Genomic DNA, 20,808 nt, shown 5'->3' on the forward strand with positions numbered 1-20,808 from the left:
AGGCAATCTTGTTCCTTTTCTTAAAATGATCAAAAAAACAGATCTAAGATTAAACACTTCTTAAGACAAGAGTTTTAGGACCTCTCTCAGTCAGACTCTGCCTGATAAAAATGACTTCTCCAGGATACTATTTTTAGCCTTCATCTTTTTCCTACCAAAATATGTTCTTACTAGTACAAAATGTCAGCTCATATCCAATAAGAGTCATTTCTCCCCAATTTTGTTATTGGTAAAAATAACTCCACCCAAACAAAGCAAATGATATCTGAGTTTTTGAAATGATGTCAATTAAACAATATATCGTATCACTCTAAAAGACTGTGGCACAGAATTACTGATTGAGCTACCGTTCACTATATTCTGTAAATGCAATTGAATTTAGAGTTTGTTTATAAATAAGCATTTTTGGCACATGAGATCCAATGTCTTCTTCACCTTCCTAAGCCACAAGAAGACCCCCACCCAGTCCTGCCAGTTGGCCCAGTCAGCAGATAACGTAGTTAACTGTCTTTGCAAAATTGGTTGGCATCAGTCTGTCTCAATGTTGCTTCCTAGCCTGATGGTAGCTGAGAGAAAAACTTTTCTGAGAGAAAAACTTTTCTACAAATTTTTATGGTCAAGGAGCTCAGGCAAAGAGTACAGAATATGGGTATCTTTTCAGCATAACTAGTTCTAACGTCCTTGATCTGAGCCTGTCAAGTTCACCTCTTCCCTGACTTGTGCTTAGCTCTGAAACTACATAGCAACTCAGAGTGTTCCTGTGGTTCCAATAATAGAGCAAGCACGTGTCCCCTCCCCCTAACACACACACTCTCCCCTCTTTAAAGGAAAGTTAAAAATAGCCCAAATAAGAAGGGAAGAACACCAGCGCAAGAGATTGGCTAGTGGCAGTGATGAAAACAACAGGCTGAAGGGTACTGCCCAGGCTTCCTGAAGGGGGTCATTTAAAAGATGAGCTGGGAAGGAAGACGGATGTTTTGAAAAACAGCAGTAGTAGAAAAGGCACTTCAGATTGAGGGGACATGAGCAAAGAATGAAATCAAGAAAGCACACTGTGTCCAAGAAAACCTGTGAGACCCAATTTGGCTGCAATTGGGTATATGGATACTAGTAAAACACAACCAGATGGATAAGGTAGGCTTATTAATTTGTGGATTGTTCTTGATCCTACAGGAGAAAAAAGGATAAATTTAATTTGGTAGACTCTTGGCAGCAGTTGATGTTATAAAGAAGAAAAAAACATTATCAGATGCTTTAGGAAGATTATTCTGGTAAGTAGTTCTCAGAACGAACAAGAGAAAGAAGAGGCAAAGTGTAGGGAAAATATCAGGGGCTTATTTCAAACAAAATGTACTCAAAGTCTAGGTTAAACTGATGGCATTGGGCTTAGAAATGACAACAGATTCAAGAGCCATTGTGGAGTTAGGTTTTACATAACTAGGCTTCTTAGTGTGATTGCAGAAGAAGCAGGAGTCATAGATAACTCCAGCGTCTCAACTCTAAATTAATTGAATAATTCAAATGTCATTAATGGAAAAAACGAAGGAAGAAAAAGGATTTTTTTTGAAGAAGACATGATGAGTTCTATTTTATATATATTTATAAATGGCAATTAAGGTGGTAACTAAGATTCAGAGGCAAAAATGATAATGTCAGGTACTCCTTAAGTGCCACACTAAATACTCTCAACCTCATTTGTCTCTGGGTTCCTTGTCCAGTTGGTCCACCTAAACCTTCACTTTGACAACCAACTCAATGTGGGCTCCAATAGGTACACCTACTAGCCCCTGATCATTCATGCCAATGGATACACCTTTCATCTTCAATCTCAGGGCTTCTCTGTTACCGCTGAGATGTAAGACCCTGCTTTGCTTGCTCAGGACACACACATACACAACCAAAACCCAGGGAAGCCAACACCGTATGAAACAACTCTTTGAGTACTGGGACATAAAAGCTGATATGGAATTTCCTCTTCCCAAGATGGACCGTCCAGAGATGCAGTAACTTAGTATGGCCTGTTGGAAGGAGGCCCTTCAAGAGTGAGTAATCAGTTGCATTTGATACCAGCTGGTACCAAGTCCAGCTCAAAATATAGCCTCCTTTGGCTCTAGCTCCTTCTCTGCCTCATTCTCGTTTTTACTCACACCAGCTTCCCGTGTTCTCTAATAAAAAGTTTCATATAGGCTTTTGCCTAAGCAATCTAGTCTAAGGGAACAGAGAAAGCCTTAACAAAGAGTGATTGGTTATTTATTTTATAAACATTTGGTCACTGAGACAGATGTAATGGTCATCAGTGGTATTCCGCTTACCCTTTTAGGCACCTGGTACATTTGCTCTTCTCTCACCCCTTGAAGTTGAGTGTGACCAGTCAGGTGTTTCCCTGGCCAATAATGAAAGGTGAATTGAAAGGATGGATCAACTCCAGCTTTAAATGCTGGAAAGGCAGTTTGTAGTTTTCTGTGTCCCCATAAAATAATGATCCAAATTTGTCTAAACATCCTTTTAAAAAAATCATACACATCCACAAGGATAGTAAATAAAACTTATAATGTATGTTTACAGCATAACTCAGGGAGAAAAGATAAAATATTCTGAACTTAAAATTGCGTGATAAAGTGAACAAATAAACATATTAATGTTTGGGGAACCAGAGTTCTTGTTGAAGGAGAAGGAAGATGCACATATGGAATGGAAGAAGTTCAAGGAGGACCCTATGTTGCTTGATTTAAAATAGAGGTGGCAAAATGAATACATTTTTTAAGTTTTAATATATTTCTATTTTTTTAATAATTTTTATTGTTATGTTAATCACTATACATTACATCATTAGTTTTTGATGTTGTGTTCCATGATTCATTGTTTGTGCATAACACCCAGTGCTCCATGCAGAATGTGCCCTCTTTAATACCCATCACCAGGCTAACCCATCCCCCCACCCCCCTCCCCTCTAGAACCCTCAGTTTGTTTTTCAGAGTCCATCGTCTCTAATGGTTCGTCTAGTTTTAATATATTTCTAGTTCTGACCTCTGCAAGGGTCTCGAGGCAACAACAGCATAGTAGCAATGGAAACACCTAGTGCCAGATTTTTGTTTCTAAACACCATTCCACACTGTCTCCTTCGAGAAATTAATGGTTCCGGCTCTGGGACAGGGAAAGCTCAAAATGAGCCTGCAGCATTTGATTGTGTCATAAAGCAACGAGGGCTCAAAAACTGATAGAGATAGGACACAAGAGCTATCTTAAGGCTAAATCTGGGGTAATTTCAGCACCAGAAAAAAATAATGATGATAGTGAATTATTTTTAAAAAGAAGAATCTATGTGTCCAAAGTTCACTAAAGAAAAAGGGGTGCAAGAGAATTTCTTTATGGAAGAAGGCCAGCTAATAAATGTAGAATGAATATTAGAATTAGAAAACCAACTTTGTGCAACCATCAAGGTAATAACTGATTTAAACAAAAATCATGAAGGGATGCTAAAACCAAAGGGTGAAAGTTTGTTGAGATAGAGGATATTGACATATTCTCATAGTATCTCTCACACAGATTGCTATGGATTATGGAGAGAAAAAAGCGATTGAGCAATGGGAAAATCTGCCAAGTGCCACTTGAGCCAAGTTATCAAATTTCCAAACTGACAATAGGTGTGCATCCTGATATGATTCACAATGCTTAGAATAATTTGGGTGAAGAAAGCTGGATATGATTCCACCCACTTGCCACTACAAAACAGAACAATTACTCAGAATTATTGCAGAATAAAAAAATCAGAATTACTGTAAAGCTCAAATGATATAATGTATCTGAAAGGGGAGCAAGTCAATATGCCAAAAGTCAAATTTTCTAAAGTCAATTCACTGAAAGTCAATTAGCTAAATGAGTAAATTAAAAAGCCCATTTGCCAACTCCCCAATATTAGCAATTTACAAGAGTCTTGTTTCTTTTGACTATTCAAATAACATTTCAGTAATGTTATGTCATTTTTATGGCAGCAAGAGGAAACTAAAGCAGCCATTCTGCAGTCCACACGGTGCAATCCACTTCCAATCCGCCCTCTGAGGACACACAGGTGAGCAAGCCCAGCCAACATCAGCAGATGCTAAACATCCTACCCATTATGACTTGCTATAACAATTACCAACATTTAAAAGACACATATTTTTGGTAAATTGAATAGGTAAATTTGTCAAATTGGTAGTTAAATACCATTTTTAGCAAACTCGCTGAAGTAAAACAAAATGCTTCAAAAACATTATTATTTTCATTAGAGTGCTAATAAAAATGTCATTTTATTGTTGAATCAATTAAACTAAGCAGAAAGATAGAAACTACAAATAAAAGAGTTGAACGTCCACAGTTATATTACCTTCTGTATGGTAATGATTAATCAAATATAGTCAGAGCATTCCAGAATATGGAAAATTTCAATCCAAAGCATTGTACATAATGAGTTCTCACGAGGAAAGTGGTATAGGATTGCGTGTATGTCTTTGTCTATGTGTATATTTGTGTGTGTGCATGTGTGTATCTTGTGCATGTGTGTTTTTCACAAGGTGGCTGCCAAAATCATCATGTCCTATAGAATATGTTCTAGTTGCCTGAAAATCTAAAAATGTGCATCAGCTTAGGAAACAGGAGAAGGAGAGAGAAGGAATTAATAAAAATATATGGAGAAGAGAAGAGGAAAAGAAAGGAAAACAAAATAAAGAAGGTGGATAGTCAGTCTTTGGGAAGATAAAGCAAACACAAGGGTGGCTGCCCATCCACTGGGACATAAACCTAAATCAGATTATCACAGTCTGTGAAGATCATAATCACTGATCATGATCGTGGATCATGCAATGGCGTCAGCAAGAGGTGGTTCCTGGTAATGTAAAGGCCATTCTGTCCTAAAAGACAGGAAGAAATGATGAGTTCATGAGAAGATGAAGCTGCCAAGAGCTGAAGAATCTTCCTTCATTGTCTCACACGTAAATTTTGCCACACACAGACACTGACTGATGACATCTGATTATAACAGCTGACGAGGCTCCATGGCCTTGGAGCCAGCAAATGTTTTCATCAATACACCCCAGCAGTTGTGATTTGCATCCATTCACCTTGTTGATCTTGGACTAATTCCCTTTTATTTCTAACAATATGATAAGATATTTGCTCCTACAATTAACTCTGAACATACCCCCAAAACAGCCTGCTCACGTTTTGATGGAAATGTTTTTATCTGCACATGGTTGATGTTATTTTTCCCAGTACCTTTTGTAACCAAGCCATTCATGATTTCCATTGGGTGCACCCCCATATACTGACAGCCAAGTTCCAGTGGTTTGTAAACTTTTCCATAAACCATCTTCAACAATAGTTATTGAAATGGCAGTCATGCCACAGATATCAATTTATCTTTTCTTATCCAGAAACCTAAAGTCTGGGTAGGGAAAGGGTGTATGGTAGGGGGAGACAAGATTTGGGAAACAGGAACAAAGATGTTATCAATTTTCACTTTTTGTATTAACATCAGGGCTCATGACACTTGCAACTTTTTTTATAGACTAGGTTAAAAACTAATATTTTCACTTTCCAGATGGAAAAAAGTATTAATTAGAACAATTTGGATACTGTCTAAGAACAATGATAATTGTAGTGCAAACATAAAATCTCTGTGACATCTTGACATAATATCTTCTGGATTAATATCACTATTTCTTTTTCTTTTAGAAATTTAGCTAGCTTGTGAGAAAACTTCCCCAAAATAGCCAGCTGTGTGCCCTTAGACAAGTAACCTAACTTTTCTAAAATTAAGGATGAACGCTAGGATGTCTTTACCTCTAGTAATTTATGACTGAGTAATAATTAAATTTATTTTGATGTGGCTTCCTCTCTACAGATGTTTAAAGCCCACAGTTACTTCTACTGCATATCTTCTTACAATTGCTCTAAATAAATTTTACTGAAAGACAGGATATTCCTGATCCAGTCACAAATTTTTTTTCTCAGTGTATTTTCTTAATCTTAGTTTTTATTTTCTAACATTTTGGGCTACCTAATTTAAAAATTTATGAATTCAGCAGATTTTTTAAAAGACTGATGATGCACAATCATTACTAAATCTTTTTGTGACATAATCTATAGACACCTAAAATAATGCCTTGTACTTAAGACATGCTTTACCAGGCAGCTCCTCCCACCCCCCTAACCTCACCCACAACCTTGCTCTCACCACCCTGATCCAAGGCATGCCTTCTTGAAGGAATTAGGAAGGCAATGAAGAACTAAGACACTGTGACCATTTTATTATTAAATGTATCTTTGGCCCTAACTAGCCAACTGAGTTGGGTCTTTCCCCAAGTTAGGTTGGTGCTTCATTCCACAGATAGCACAGACTATGCCCCACCCCTTGGCATCTCTGATTTAATTGGTCTTGGCTGAGGCCCAAGTACCAACTTATTGGAGCTCTCAGGTGACAATGAGCTGCAACTATTGAGAAATGGAAGAGCTTGAGGCTGATGGCTTTTCTAAGCACCCCCTAACAGAGTCTGGGTTGCGAAAGAGCTGTGCAGTTGGGATAATTCTTGGTGGGTGGGGGTAGCCTTGAACTTCCACATGGTGTATCTGTCTTGCACCCTATTTAAAGGTTATTTACCACAATATCAAAGGGATGCAATTAGAAACATTCAACAAGTATTTATTGCATGCACACTCAACATGGGAACTATTTCACTTGTAAAATAATCGGATCTTATGGTGCCCTTCCCCCCATCAGACGATGTTATATGTAGGATTCAGAATAATATTAATGTCAGCCACACAAGACCGATTCCCACACCATCTGGGATAATAATGCAAGTCACATGGGGACATTTTTAAAAAGTTGGAATCCTGGCCCTACCACAGATCTACTGACTTTGGATATTCAAGTGCTTTTCTCATCTCCTTTACTAGTTTGTAAACTGCTTTCAGAATAGGTTCTTTGCCTCATACAGCTCTGTATCCTTCACAGCATGTAGCAGGGTGCTTCACACCTAATAGTACTTATTTAATAGTTTTCAGGTTAAAATGGATATGAACACTGGAAATCCTTCCCTTTATAGACCAACTTCAACAGGTGATTAGAATAAATCAATAAAGTATCGAGGTATTTCATATATGAACTAAATTCAAATTTAAAACCTCAGTCTAGGAAAAGTCAATCATACTTGAAATAGTACTGATGAATCTTCAGAAGCAAGGAAACGTTATCATTTATCAGTTGCCTAGAACATAATATTATCTTGAAACCAGTTTTATAATTATAGGGGCTTTAACTCACAACCCTGAGATCAAGACCTGAGCTGAGATCAAAGGTCAGATGCTTAACTGGTTGAGCCACCCAGGTGCCCCAATAAGCCCATTCTTTTTGCAAAGAGTTGTATGATAGTTTTCAAAGGTGTGAGCTTTTAAAACATACTAACAGTGCTTCCATTTTATGCCACTATTACTGAGTTTTAAATGGAGAAAGTCATTTAATAAATATTTACTGAATGCCAAATAGGTGCAAGGCATGCTGCTGGATAATAGGTATTCAGCAGTAATAGGACAGCTTTCATGAGGCTTATGTTCTAACACATAAGAAAGCTAATCCATTAGTTCATTGCATTTGAAATAAATGCTATTAAAGAGAAGTACAGAGTAGTGTGAACATAGAACAGGTGCATGTGATTCAGTCTGAGGGTGAAGAACTACCATTTGAGCTGAGTGTTGAAGAATTAATAGGAATTAACTATGGGAAGAGAAAAGAGAATATTCTGACATGAGGAACAGCAAGTAAGAAGACCCTACAACCAGATGGGGTGTGAAGCCTACAAGAAAAAATGAAGGCCCTTGTGGTCAGAGTTCAGAAAGCAAAGACTGAGTGATGAGAGATTCTTGGCTCTGATGAGGCCGTCAGTCAGTAAGACCTTATTAAAATTATAATTGTCGTACTTACCTCAAGAACAGTAGCAAGCCATAGCAAGATTGAAGCTAGGGAGTCACACAGTCAGACTTGCATTTTTCAAAACACCCTAACTGCAGTGAGGAAAATGGATGCAATTAGGAGTAGAGAGCATGAACAGAAAGAGATCTTCAAGAAAGTTACTCAAGTAGTCAAGGTAAAAGAGATTTTATCTCCAACTAGAGAAGTGGGAGTGGAGATGAAGAGAAGTAGGTTGATTCATGAAAGATTTAAAGCTAAAATCAACAAGATGAGGTGACTGATTAAACATGGGAGTGAAGGAGGGGAAAGAATCAGCTGATGCCCAGTCCTCTGGCTTGGACCACTGGGCAACTGCATGCCAGGACAGGTCACCCAAGGAACATAGGAAGACTCTAGCCTTGGGAAAAAAGTAATAAGGCTATTTGGGTGATGAGCAAGCAATTACATAGCAATAGTTCTGTACCTGGCACTGTTCTAGGGGATATATATATATATATATATGTATATATATATACATACATATATTCTTTTCCCCAAATCCTCATAGCATGTCTATCAGATAGGTTCTATACAATTCCCAGTTTACCAATGAGGAGACAAAGGTGCAGGGAGGCTAGGTGACTTGCTCAGTCAAACAGCTAGTTCATGGCAGAGTCCCTCAACCATGATACTCATATTCAACAACCTACCTGTATTGAGTGTGAGGTGCCCAGGAGGCATCTGAGTGGATTTATCAACCAGTCATGTTGGAGGAGGTCATTGAGAGGATGTGACCGCTAGTTGACCCATGAGCTGGACCCAGAAGATAGGAGGCTCCTCACCTCCAACCCTGGCTTGGAATGTACATTCTGGCCACCATTCCCACAGCTGGAGCCATATTCAAGGACAAAGCCTTGAGAGAGCAATGTGTTGTTGGGAGTATCTGTACAGGGACTGAATCCAGTTAAGACCTCTGTAAACTTTGGAGATTCTGGCCAGCAGGTGCAGAGATCTGCAAGAGACAAGCCTGTGTGTAAATTCCCTTGCTTTATTAAAACTGCCACGAACCAACCTGGAGTGGTCTGTCTCTTTCTTTGGTATCTCCTTGCCCCCTTGTACCCTGGGCCAGTCTGCAACCAACAAGTAGATTCATGAGTCTGGAATTAATTGAAGTCTGGCTGAATACATTGTTACATAAGAGAACATAAGGTTGTGTTAGCAGAGTTAAGAACATTACTTAATTTCAGTTGATCCTTGAAGACCAAATAACCTTTCTCCAGAATAAAAAATTTTAAGTGGAGCAGATTAATTTTGGAGGCCTTCCCAAACAATTTTCTGTTTAATTGCACTGAGGACATCAACACCATACCATTTCCCCTTCTTTACATGTATGGTGTGGGACTCAGATAAACACGGATTCCAACCTCAGGTTTCCCTGGCAACTAGTTCTGTGCCCTTGAAAAAAGCTGCTTTACCAGTTTGAGACTCAGTTTCTTCATCTATTAAATAAGGATTTAAAAAAAAGAAAAACTGCTTTCACACATATAAGGATTAGGTGACACAACATATACACAGGACCAGCACCCCCTTCTACTCTCTCTCCACATGGCCTTCTGATGAACATGTTATAACAAGGCTAAAATGTAAATATTTTCCTTATTTTACGTTAATTGGATTATTATGCAGTTGTAGGAGAGTGTAGACTGTAAAGGAGGTGTGAAAAGAGTCTCCACTGAGCCTTATATTTTTGCCGAGCATCCAAGAGCCTTAACCTCAGAAGGGAGGGTATTGTTGAGGAGGGGTGACAAGAACAAAAGTGTTCCTCGGGACGCCTGGGTGGCTCAGTTGGTTAAGCGTCTGCCTTCAGCTCAGGTCATGATCCCGGGGTCCTGGGATCGAGCCCCGCATTGGGCTCCCTACTCGGCAGGGAGCCTGCTTCTCCCTCTCCCACTCCCCCTTGCTTGTGTTCCCTCTCTCTCTCTCTGACAGATGAATAAATAAATCTTTAAAAAAAAAGAAAAAAGAACAAAAATATTCCAGAATGAGGTGTGCAACAACCTTGATTCTTACACTAAAATATTCAAGGGACTTAGAATTCTTTGTGTTAAGAAAACTGGATATGTATTCCACCCGCTTACCACCACAAAAAGAACTTGGAGGCATTTGGCCTGTGTGGACTTGTACCACGCCATTTTATTTGAACTCTTGTGGTAACATCAACCTTTCATGTAGGAGGAGCAAGTAGGGTTTGTTACAAAAAGAGAGCAAGAGATTCTGCAGGAACTTCTTAAGTGCTTTTAAAGCAAACATTTGAATCACTGCAAGAGACACTTTTTAAAATTGGGGCTTTCCATTTTACTGTTCATTGGATGTTTATTCATAAGCATGCAGGAATTATAAAATTTTCCTCAAGCTCTTATTTAATGCTTGGGCAGTGCCAACTATGAACCTAGTGCTTGCTGTAGGAATATAAATGTAAAGAAAATAGAATAATTCTTGAAGATCACAGAGCTTCCATGCTGGAGAGGGGAGTTTAAAAACATTTGCCTTGGTAACTGAAAAGAACTGTCTTTTAATGTACTATAATTTTCCCCATTTGAAATGGGAAGCAGCCACAGAGGGAAAAAGTGAAAGTAGAGGAACTGGAAAAACAAAAGTAGGAAAGGATTTATTCATCTTAGCACAATGCCTGCAGCCAGACTGAATCATTCTTCCTCTGCATAAACATTCTAGAGTTGTAAGAATAGCTCATACCCCCAACGCCAACTTGAAGGAAAAGGAAGACTTTAACTTCTGTAAAATAATGAGCTTGTTACTAGTTTTCCATTACACCTAAACACAGGTTAACATAATGAAGTCAGTCAAATATTTTCTAGCCGTTTGAAAAACAGGATGTTTTTAAAAGTTGAAATCAATTGCATGCATCTACATGGAGCTTCACTACTTAGGTTAGTATAAACTATATTTTTAAAATAGTAATACTTGTTACCAACAGGGCAGCTAAAATTCCTGAGTTTTTAGACAACCTTTGAGAGTGTCAGTCTATCAGTTATAGGTGGAAGAGATCCTTACTTTCCAGGCTGTGGGGAAACAGGGGAACTCGGCTCAGGAGAAAAAAGGAAGTTGGCAGGAGCCATGTGTGTAATTGATCCTTTCAGAACTGACTTCTGACTAATGAATTATTCCCATTAATGCAGAAGCAACGATAATGGTCACAAAGCACAGGTCCATAAGGGGACCCATCAGAACTACCAGTTTCCTTTCTGGAAGGTGATTAGAATTAAATCACAGATCCTCTGACTGAATGAATATCCAGGGGTTCTTAGATTTAACAAAGGGGAAAACATCCTACAGAGGGGGGGAAAAATAAGGGTCATTCTTGAGCTATTGATTTAATAATAATTTTTAAAGGTTTTCTACCTCCTAGCTGGGATCGAAGGATATATTGTAAATGCTTCGTAAATCTCCCATTTCCATTAAATCATTTTGAGTAGAGCAGTGAACTACCATGGCTTCTAGGTTTACTCTCTTATAACCACTGCAGCCTCTGTCCTAAATATCTGATAAGAGATGCCCTGACTGTGCCTTTATCCCTTAAGGATTTTATTTCTAGAGCTCCTTTTTGAGCCCTACAAGAAAAATATCCTTATACACTTCCTACAGTAAAGAAAAAGAGCAGTGGTGAATCACTTAAAATATCAAACAGCAGGTATAAATCACTCAGTACCTCATCCCCATTTTGCTGATGTAAAAAGTCCATTTCCATGGAAACAAGGATTAGAAATAGCAACCTATGAGAAACACTGGGTTTATTGGAGCACATGGAAGTTTTAGTTTGGTTTTCAGCCAAATCTTGAAAAAGAAAATCTTTGACTAATACCTACATGCTATTTTTATCACTTTGAGAAGCAATGTTTGAATTATGGATTAAGGGAAAATCATTTTTTTCCACTTAAAGACAATCAAAAACAACATAAGCTAATTTGGGGATTGGAAAGCATATCCTTTCCTTTCAAATCTTATAAGATTTGGTTGTCCCCCAATTTTCTATCTCTGCTCTGCCTAATATAGGTGTACAACAAAAAAATGAGAATAATCTGTCCTGATTTGCAGATTTAATTGCAGGTTGAACCCCGGGTTTTTAACTGATACCTATCCCTAAGTGAGAAACCTCCAGCCTGTTTTCACTCACAGACAAAAGGAGTTTACCTTAGTTATGGAAAGACACCTAACAATACTTTATTCTGTAAATGAGATGCCTCCCTGTGTTTGATTATGAAACTGCTTCTTTAATAAACAGTAAAGCTCAAAGATTCAGCTTGGGAGACAGCATGGTGTCCCAGAGTAAGCAAACAATCTACAGTAGGAACGGAGGAACATATGGGAGACTGGACCCCATAAGGACCTGCTGTCTCTCTCCATCTATCTCACTCACCCTCACTTGCTCATCCCACAAGGCCTACCTCAAAACTCAGTTCTACCTCGAAGCCAGGCCTCCAGGTTTACATTGTGCCTTATTCACAGATTAAGTATTTGCAAATTCACCTCCTGGCTACGGTGTATTTGTAACCCCCCAAAATCAAGAGTTGTGGTGCTTCCCCAGTCCCTCACAAACATGTGGAGAGCAGCAGCCTCTCAGGTAAAGTCAAACCAGGCAATGCTCTACGCTCTCCAAGCCCTCACACTGTAGACAGTGGCCTTTGGTCATCTATTTAATGCTATGTCTTTTACATGTTGGTGCTCTCTGTTGGTGATTTGGCTGTTTGAAGTGGCCCCCAAGCACAGTGTGGGAGTGCTGTTGAGTATTCCTAAGCATAAGTAAGCCGTGATGTCTTACAGAAAGAATGCATGTGTTCGATGATCTTCATTCAAATGTGAGTTATCGTGCTATTGGCTGTGAGGTCAGTGTTGATGAATCAACAATGTACATTAAATAGGTGTCTTTAAATAGAGACACACATTGAACAAGATTATGTATTGATCAGTGGATGAAAATATAACCGGACACTCACAGGAAACTAACCCTGTATTTCCCCTAAAAGCAGGGCTTACTTACTGGAGCAATTAGCTTCAGTATTCCCTAATTCGGTGTTCACAGTAACTTTATAGATCATAATTGCAAATAACAAGAATTCACTGTAGCTTAAACTCATATTGCTCTCAGTTTAACATATCTCTACCTCCTAACTAGCCCCTATTATACATGGCCTTAGACTCTAATTGTTATTATACTGTTTACCTCTTTGCTATGTACTTTTTGATAATTAATAAAATATTAATAATAATAAAATGTCAGCTTTTAGTGATTAAGGTCCTACTGTGTGACAGACAGGGTACTGAGAGCACGAGAGACATTATCCCATTTGTGGGTGACTCATATCACAAATTAGATGGCAAGTTCCTTTGCAGTCAGGGACCTCATCATTTTTTACAACATAATATTGTCTAACACAAAGACAGGCCCACAAAACTTGCTGAAAAATTGTGATTTTGCTGTTTTCATTCTTGTTACACATTTCCGTAGATGACTATTTTTGAAAAGTTACTTAATCCAAGTAAATTTTAAATTATGCCTAATGATTAAATCATATTTATCATATTTCTCATCTCTATCATGGATTGAGCACATAGGATTTCTCACATGCTGCATTTAGTGCTATGTCTGTATAATTTCATTTTAATCATTAAAAGCACCCTAGAGAAAACTGATACAAAATCTTAAAGTAACTTTTCAAAGTCATAGGTCCTAAGGGATGGAACTGGATTTGAATGCAGAAGCTCTTACCCATTTCAAATATTTTCCCTTTTAAAATCAGAATGTTTCTTAAATTCTCTGTAGGAGAGAAGTTATAATAATAACTAAAACTTAAGTGCTTGGTCTGAGCCAAGTACTGTCTAAGTAACTTGCATTGATCAATATATTTTATCCTCATAGCAAGTTTAAGAATTCAATGGTGTCTTCCTTCTGTAGGTAAAGACACTGAGCCCTGGAGAAGTGAAGTAACTTGCCCAATGTCGCTTAGCTAGAGAGTATATAGCAAAGCCGGGATTCAAATGCAAAATGTTCTTCCTCCAGAACCTGGGGTCTTAACCATTGCACAATACCGCTTTCAACCTGAGGGTCTAATTTCTCAAACTGTTACTATATAATGACAGAAGGAAACTCTTTTATTAAAGATATAAGTAGGTTTGTGACTTATTAATCATAAAATCAACCTTATATGTTTGAAAAATAGGCAAAAGTAAATGTGAAAGATACCTTGTTTATTCTATGGACACATGACCATAGAATACATGTGACCAAGGACAGTCCTGGTTTCTCCACCACTGGTTGACATGTGCTTCAAACTGAATAGAACCTGATAGAACCAGAACAACTAACCACAGCTATTGCAACTGCATGATTCTGGGGTCAAACAGACCCAGGCTTGACTCTCAGCCCCACCATTTACTAGGTATGGAATGTGAAACAACTAAATCACCTTCTAGGGTCTCATTTTTCCACCCTTCTCCTAAAAATTACTATAATGCTCTCCAGCTCACACACTTGCTGTGAGAAATAAGATGAAATACATGAAGAACCTAGCATAACAAACAATAGGTAATCCATAAATGTAGGTTCCTTACCTCCAGGAGACTCTCACTCCTTTTCCACTAACATCAGGCACCTGAAAATCAAAGCCAGCTCAAATCAGGGAAGAGCTCACCCTTTTATCCCTGAGATTTGGATTGCTGGCCACTGCCATAGCCACATTTTCACAGGAATGGTTTCTGTTCAAGTACAGTAGATCACCCCGCCCACCAACCCCCCATCCACCATTTTGCTTTCCCCAGTTTCAGGTGGTGAACCACCGGCAGGATGCAGGTGATCCTCCTTCTGACATATCTTCAGAAGGTCAGTAACAGTTTGACGCTCCGTGAAAATGCCCGTGTCATTTCCCTCACTTCATCTCATCATGTAGGCCATTCATCATCTCACATCAGCACAAGAACAAAGGGGACTACAGTACAAGAAGGTATTGGACAGAAGGTCACATTCAGATAACGTTTACTACAGTACATTTTTATAATTCCTCTATTTTATTAGTAGTTATTTTTGTCAATCTCTTACTGTGCCTAATTTATAAATTAAACTTTATCATGTTATGTATTATAGGAAATAACATAATATAGATAGGGTTCAGTACCATTTGCAGTCTCAGGCACCCGCTGGGGGTCTTGGAATGCAACCCCCATGAACAAGGGGGACCACTGTTTTCTAAAATTGATTGTGATGATGGTTGCACAACACCATGAATATACTAAAAACCACTGAAGTTTACACTTTAAAAGCATGCATTTTGTGCTATGTGAATTCTGTATCACCAAAGCTGTTCAATTAATTTTAAAGGGTAATTAAGTAAGTAATCAAGGCCTTACATTTCTAAATCAATAAATGATTTTTAAATCTTTTCTTTGCATTAAACCCCCAAAAAGGTGAGTTGAAGATAAGGAAAGAGAAATAACTAAATTAGACATCAATACAGCACTTGTCTATAAAGGGTATGAGAGATGGGGTTACAACTGAAGGGTGGTGAAGAGAAGAGCCATATGCCTCTTTAGAATTTTAATACAAGACAAGACATTTAGCTGTTTAATGAAACAGCTCTATTCAAACAGATCCTCAGTGTAAAAGCACACCTAGAGACAAGAGAAACAACTATATAATATCTTCAATTTTCCAAAGATTGCTTGTTTTTTTAACTAATATTCATCTTCTTATCTTTTCCAGCATTGCAAAATACACTATGAACTCATAAATATTGAGAACCACTGGAGTAGTCTTGTTATGTCATGGTACCCCTCAGAGATACTACATTTCTGATCCTGAATCCTATCTTGGCACCTAGAACCATATCACTCTCCTAGGCCAATTCTAAGACACTAGAATACCAAGTGCCACCAACTCTGGATCACCCAGTCCTGGTCTCCAGCTACTTACTGAGATAATATGACTCATATTCACCTTTTTCTTACTGTCAGTTATTTATCAGACCTATGACCGAAATTACAGCTTCTCCTTCAACACCGTATTTTGTTCTCTAGGATGAAATTCCTTTGTGCACAGCAGTTGCTGGGGCAATTCTTCCAGCCGGGAGTAGGTATAATTTCTGATCCAACTCCCACCACAATCTCCATCCTATCTTAATTAACTAATCATTCCAAGAAGAACGCCAGGATCTACTTAATGAAATTCCTGTGTTTACTACTTAAACTCAAAAATTCTCAGGTATCTTGGACTCATTATTCACAGTTGATCAATGAGTTAATCACTGTGGAAGTTATTTCTTCTGGTTGGCAGTACTCAGATCTCCTCTACTCCCAGCCACACAGAACAGCTGCATTCCCCTATCCTACGAAGTGAGGCATGACCTTGTTGTTTCCTTATGTCGATAAAAATGGTAGCAAAAGTTACCTTGCAATAGAAGTATTTAATTGCTAGTGCTGGACTTTCTAGCTCATTCCTCTCCTGTCACAATGATCATAAAAGTGCTTGTTGATATGGATGAGTCGTAATATCAAAGAATCTTGTAATGCTAAGCCAATACATGCAGGACAAGGGCCCTGAAGAATCACCGACATCTGCAACATGCCTAAACAAGAAATGCATATTTGTTGTAGCAGGTACCTGAGACTTTAGGTTTGCTTGTTAATGAAGTATAACTTGGCCTATCCTAACTGATATAGTCACCGAGTTCTATTTAACTGAATATATACAAGTATATTTATTGCATGTGTCAGTAATGATGAAAAACTAGAAACAACTTCAGTATCGTTAGCAAAGGGTTGGTTTAACAAATTACAGTACAATGGAATAGTGTGCAGTCACTGTAAGGAAACATGTAATGACACTGAAAGATGCTCAATACAAAAATACAGATTCAAAGGGGTACAGCTCCCGGATGTTTATAGCAGCTTATCAATAATAGCCAAACTATGGAAAGAGCCCAAATGTCTATCAACTAATGAATGGATGAAGAAGATGTGGTTTATAGATACAATGGAATATTACTCAGCCATCAAAAAGAATAAAATCTTGCCATTTGTAATGACATGGATAGAGCTAGAGTGTATTATGCTTAGCAAAATAAGTCAGTGAGAGAAAAACAAATACCATATGACTTCACTCATATGTGGAATTTAGGAAACAAAACAGATGAATACACAAGAAGGGGCAAACAAAGACAGGAAAACAAACCATAAGCAACTCTTAAAGATAGAGAACAAACCGAGGGTTGACAGAGGGAGGTGGGCGAGGTGATGGGTATTAAGAAGAGCACTTGTTATGATGAGCACTGAGTGTTATATATAAGTGATGAATCACTAAATTATGTTCCTGAAACCAATATTACACTATATGTTAACTAACTAGAATTTAAATAAAAATTTGAAGAAAAAAATAAAATTAAAAATAAAATAAAAATTCCAAAAAAAAGAAAGATGTCCAAGATATACTATTAAGATGAAAAAGAAAAGTCAGTTACAAGGCAGCATATATAATGTGATAATTTTTGTAAAAGGAAAATGTTTGTACATAATATGTATAAAATAAATAAAATATGTGCATGAAAGTATGGATGTAGGCTATATTCTATTCATGCTACTATATGCAGAGGGAAAATCTGCAAGAATATTTTACAAACTGAATAGAATTACAGGATACTTTTGCTCTTTAATATGTTTCTGTATTGTTGGAATTCTTTTATAGGGATCACAGTTTACTGTTTTTTTTTAAAGATTTTATTTATTTGTTTGACAGAGAGACACAGCGAGAGAGGAAACACAAGCAGGGGGAGTGGGAGAGGGAGAAGCTGGCTTCCCATGGAGCAGGGAGCCTGATGTGGGGCTCGATCCCAGGACCCTGGGATCATGACCTGAGCTGAAGGCAGACACCTAATGACTGAGCCACCCAGGTGCCCCCAGGTTACTCTTATAAACAGAAAAATATATAATTTTTTTTTAAGTAAGCTCTAGGCCCAACATGCAGCTTGAACTCAAGACCCTGAGATCAGGAGTTGCCTGCTCTACTGACTGAATCAGCCAGGTGCTCCTATAAATGTTTTTTAATATAACATTCATGTTTACCCTCCTCTTTATCTCACCACCTTCAAGAGTTAACACATTTCCCATAGGCTTAAAAAAAAAAAAAAAAAAAAAAACCTAAGTAAGAACATATAGTGTTTTGTGTTTTTTTTCCTTTTCATTCCATTTGTTTAAAAATACCTATTCACCAGCAGAACAGACATAATGTTCTACTTGTTTATTTCCATCCTTGAATTCTATCAGACAATTCAAAATTACTTTGTTGATATATTTAATGCTTTCAATGCCACATTATTTAGTTGTTTGGCTGGTCTTCTTGAGAATTCTTTTCTAGACTATATGAAATATATGCATTCCTGTGTGCTTTTGGCATCCAACATTGCAATGCTTCTGGTTAGTGTTTTAATTAGGAACAACTTCAAGCAAGAGAGGACTTCACTACACAGCTGATTGTTCATTGTGTCCAAAGTGAATGTTTAAAAATGCAAATTTTTAACAAAATACTAGAATAGATTTAATAAAGAACAATTGACTCATTTAATTTTCTGTGTAACTTTGATTTGCCAAATTTATGTAGTTCTCTTTTATTAAGAATTAGTATTCTCAATTACTGTCAATTTAGCAAATAGGAGAAATAAATGTCTTTTTATATACTTCATTGGCAGAGATGTTTTCAGTATTTTAACATAAAAAGTAACACATGGGAGCCTTATTTAAGCTACTAACTATGTAAGAAATGCAAATTGAGAAGGGGTCATTAATGGGACAGAAAAATTTGTATACTTGTCCATATTGGTCCAACCAGTGAACTATTTGGGGAAATTTCTCAGGCTAGAGTCACAAGAACAGGCTCCACAGTCAAATTGCCTGGATTCAAATTCCAGCTCTGCCATTCACGGACCACGTGACCTCAGGCAAGCTACTCCATTTCTTTGTCTGCGAAATGGGGATAAAACTAGTACCTAATCACGCGGTTATTGTGCAGATTGAATGAGAAAATCCAGATAGAGCAGTTAGCATGGTGCCTATCATTTGGCAACAACTCAATAAATATTAGCTGCTGCTAGTTAGTATAGTGGATAACGACATTGATACTGAAATTGCTGATGCTTTATTCTGTTATATGTTGATTTTTTCCATTGGAATATTTCTCTTAGTGGTATTTCCATCTAGTAAGAAACTAACAATATCAGTTAAAAGTCTAATTTTCTGATCCAAGTTTTTTTTTTTTTTTGGTTTTCTCACTTAGACAAATAAAGTCGATAATGATCCTAATAGAAAATCAAGACTTGAGTATCTTGCTAAATGTTTAAGAGATGGTACTGAAGATTCATTTTACTCAGCAAATTTGAGTTTACTCTTGGTTTATTAAATTCAGTAACAAGAATCAAAACTGAACATGATAAATAAGAACTTTAATAAGTCTTTAAAATGCTTAAGAATGATACCTGCACTATACCTAACATCTCCTTTTAAAACTGCTGGAATATCGTCTTTGTAAATTCATGGCCATTTAGAAAATTACATCAGCTATAAAATGTCCATAATCAGCAACATTCTTTCCAGGAAATCCACTTTATACATTTTTTTCCTTCAAAGTGTGCATTCTTTTTCTGCTCCACCACACCTTAATGACTAGCAGACGTTTTCATAAATGTGTTCATAAATTTTAATAAAATGGATTTAAAGTACATCTATAGTATTGGAAGGGAAAATTCTGTAAATCATTTTTTCTCAAACTCATCCTTGGGAGTTTTTTCAAGGGCCTGAGAGTGCTCTGTGGATATTTTCCTTAATGTCCTGTGTTCAGTTTGATGTTCAAACAGCACAATTAAAAAGAGATTGTGGAAGGTTAGAATAATCTTATAGCTGGATATTGTCACTCACTTTTAGGGCCTGTGTTGGTGCCTGTATTTATGAGTCCACCATCAACAAAGGGCACTGCTTTAATTGCCACTAGTTAATGAGAAAAGAACAGAGATCGACTTAATAACTAAATGATGAATCTGTGCCAAGTGAAGACCAAATGCTATCATGGCATGCTGTACAAAGATTTCTTTATAGCCCAAATTGTAAACATGGTGACAAAATGAAGTGATCCTAAAACATGTTATACTACAGACAGAGCAAGATCGGCAGAGCCTGTCCTATTAAATAGTCAGTATTCACATAACAAGGAACAATTTCTTTTTAGCAAAACTTCATCCATCACATAAAATTAATATCACTAATATATATTTTATTGGTTTGGTAGTTTTGTACATGAGTGTTAGTTTTGTTGTCATTTAAGAACCGTAAGCATTGGGAATTTATTTATTTATTTATTTTAGCAGTGGGAACTTAAACCTGGCTTCAGATTGATACATATTTAAATAATGAGATAAAAATAGTAAACACTAAAAAATACTGAATTTGAATTTTTTATTTATGTTTGAGGATATTTAAAAATACTGGTAGTTAATTTGTCTTGAAGAAAATGAAAACTTGGGGCGCCTGGGTGGCTCAGTCGGTTAAGTGTCTGCCTTCGGCTCAGGTCATGATCACAGGGTCCTGGGATTGAGCCCCGCATAGGGGCTGCCTGCTCCACAGATAGCCTGCTTCTCCCTCTCCACTCCCCCTGCCGTGTTCCCTCGCTCGTGTGTGTCTCTCTCTGTCAAATAAATAAATAAAATCTTTAAAAAAAAAGAAAATGAAAACAAGTTTTATTGATTCTTATATTTTCTTCCTGATGTTTGAGTTGAATCTAATATACACATAAGAGTATTCATAGCACCTATATTAAGTTGAGTGTTAAATGT

At 37.4% G+C, this 20,808-nt stretch overlaps 1 protein-coding gene and 1 long non-coding RNA gene across 2 annotated transcripts in view; one reads left to right on the plus strand and one right to left on the minus strand.

Moving 5' to 3' along the window:
- Positions 1-8,667, minus strand: part of OTOGL (otogelin like) — a 204,151-nt gene extending 195,484 nt beyond the window's left edge. The window contains exon 1 of the mRNA XM_025881365.2: positions 8,638-8,667. The gene's annotated coding sequence lies outside the window, so the exon portion shown is untranslated. The remainder of the gene's footprint in view (positions 1-8,637) is intronic.
- LOC141374096 (uncharacterized) lies at positions 983-15,816 on the plus strand. The gene is made up of 4 exons (XR_012380678.1): positions 983-1,134; positions 3,993-4,069; positions 14,762-14,822; positions 15,699-15,816. It is a non-coding gene; the product is annotated as an uncharacterized lncRNA (long non-coding RNA).
- The last annotated feature ends 4,992 nt before the right edge of the window (positions 15,817-20,808 follow it).

The sequence above is a fragment of the Callorhinus ursinus genome, unplaced genomic scaffold (assembly GCF_003265705.2).
Source record: "Callorhinus ursinus isolate GAN/ISIS: 27379988/994484 unplaced genomic scaffold, GSC_fseal_2.0 scaffold14, whole genome shotgun sequence".
NCBI classification, from domain to species: domain Eukaryota; kingdom Metazoa; phylum Chordata; class Mammalia; order Carnivora; family Otariidae; genus Callorhinus; species Callorhinus ursinus.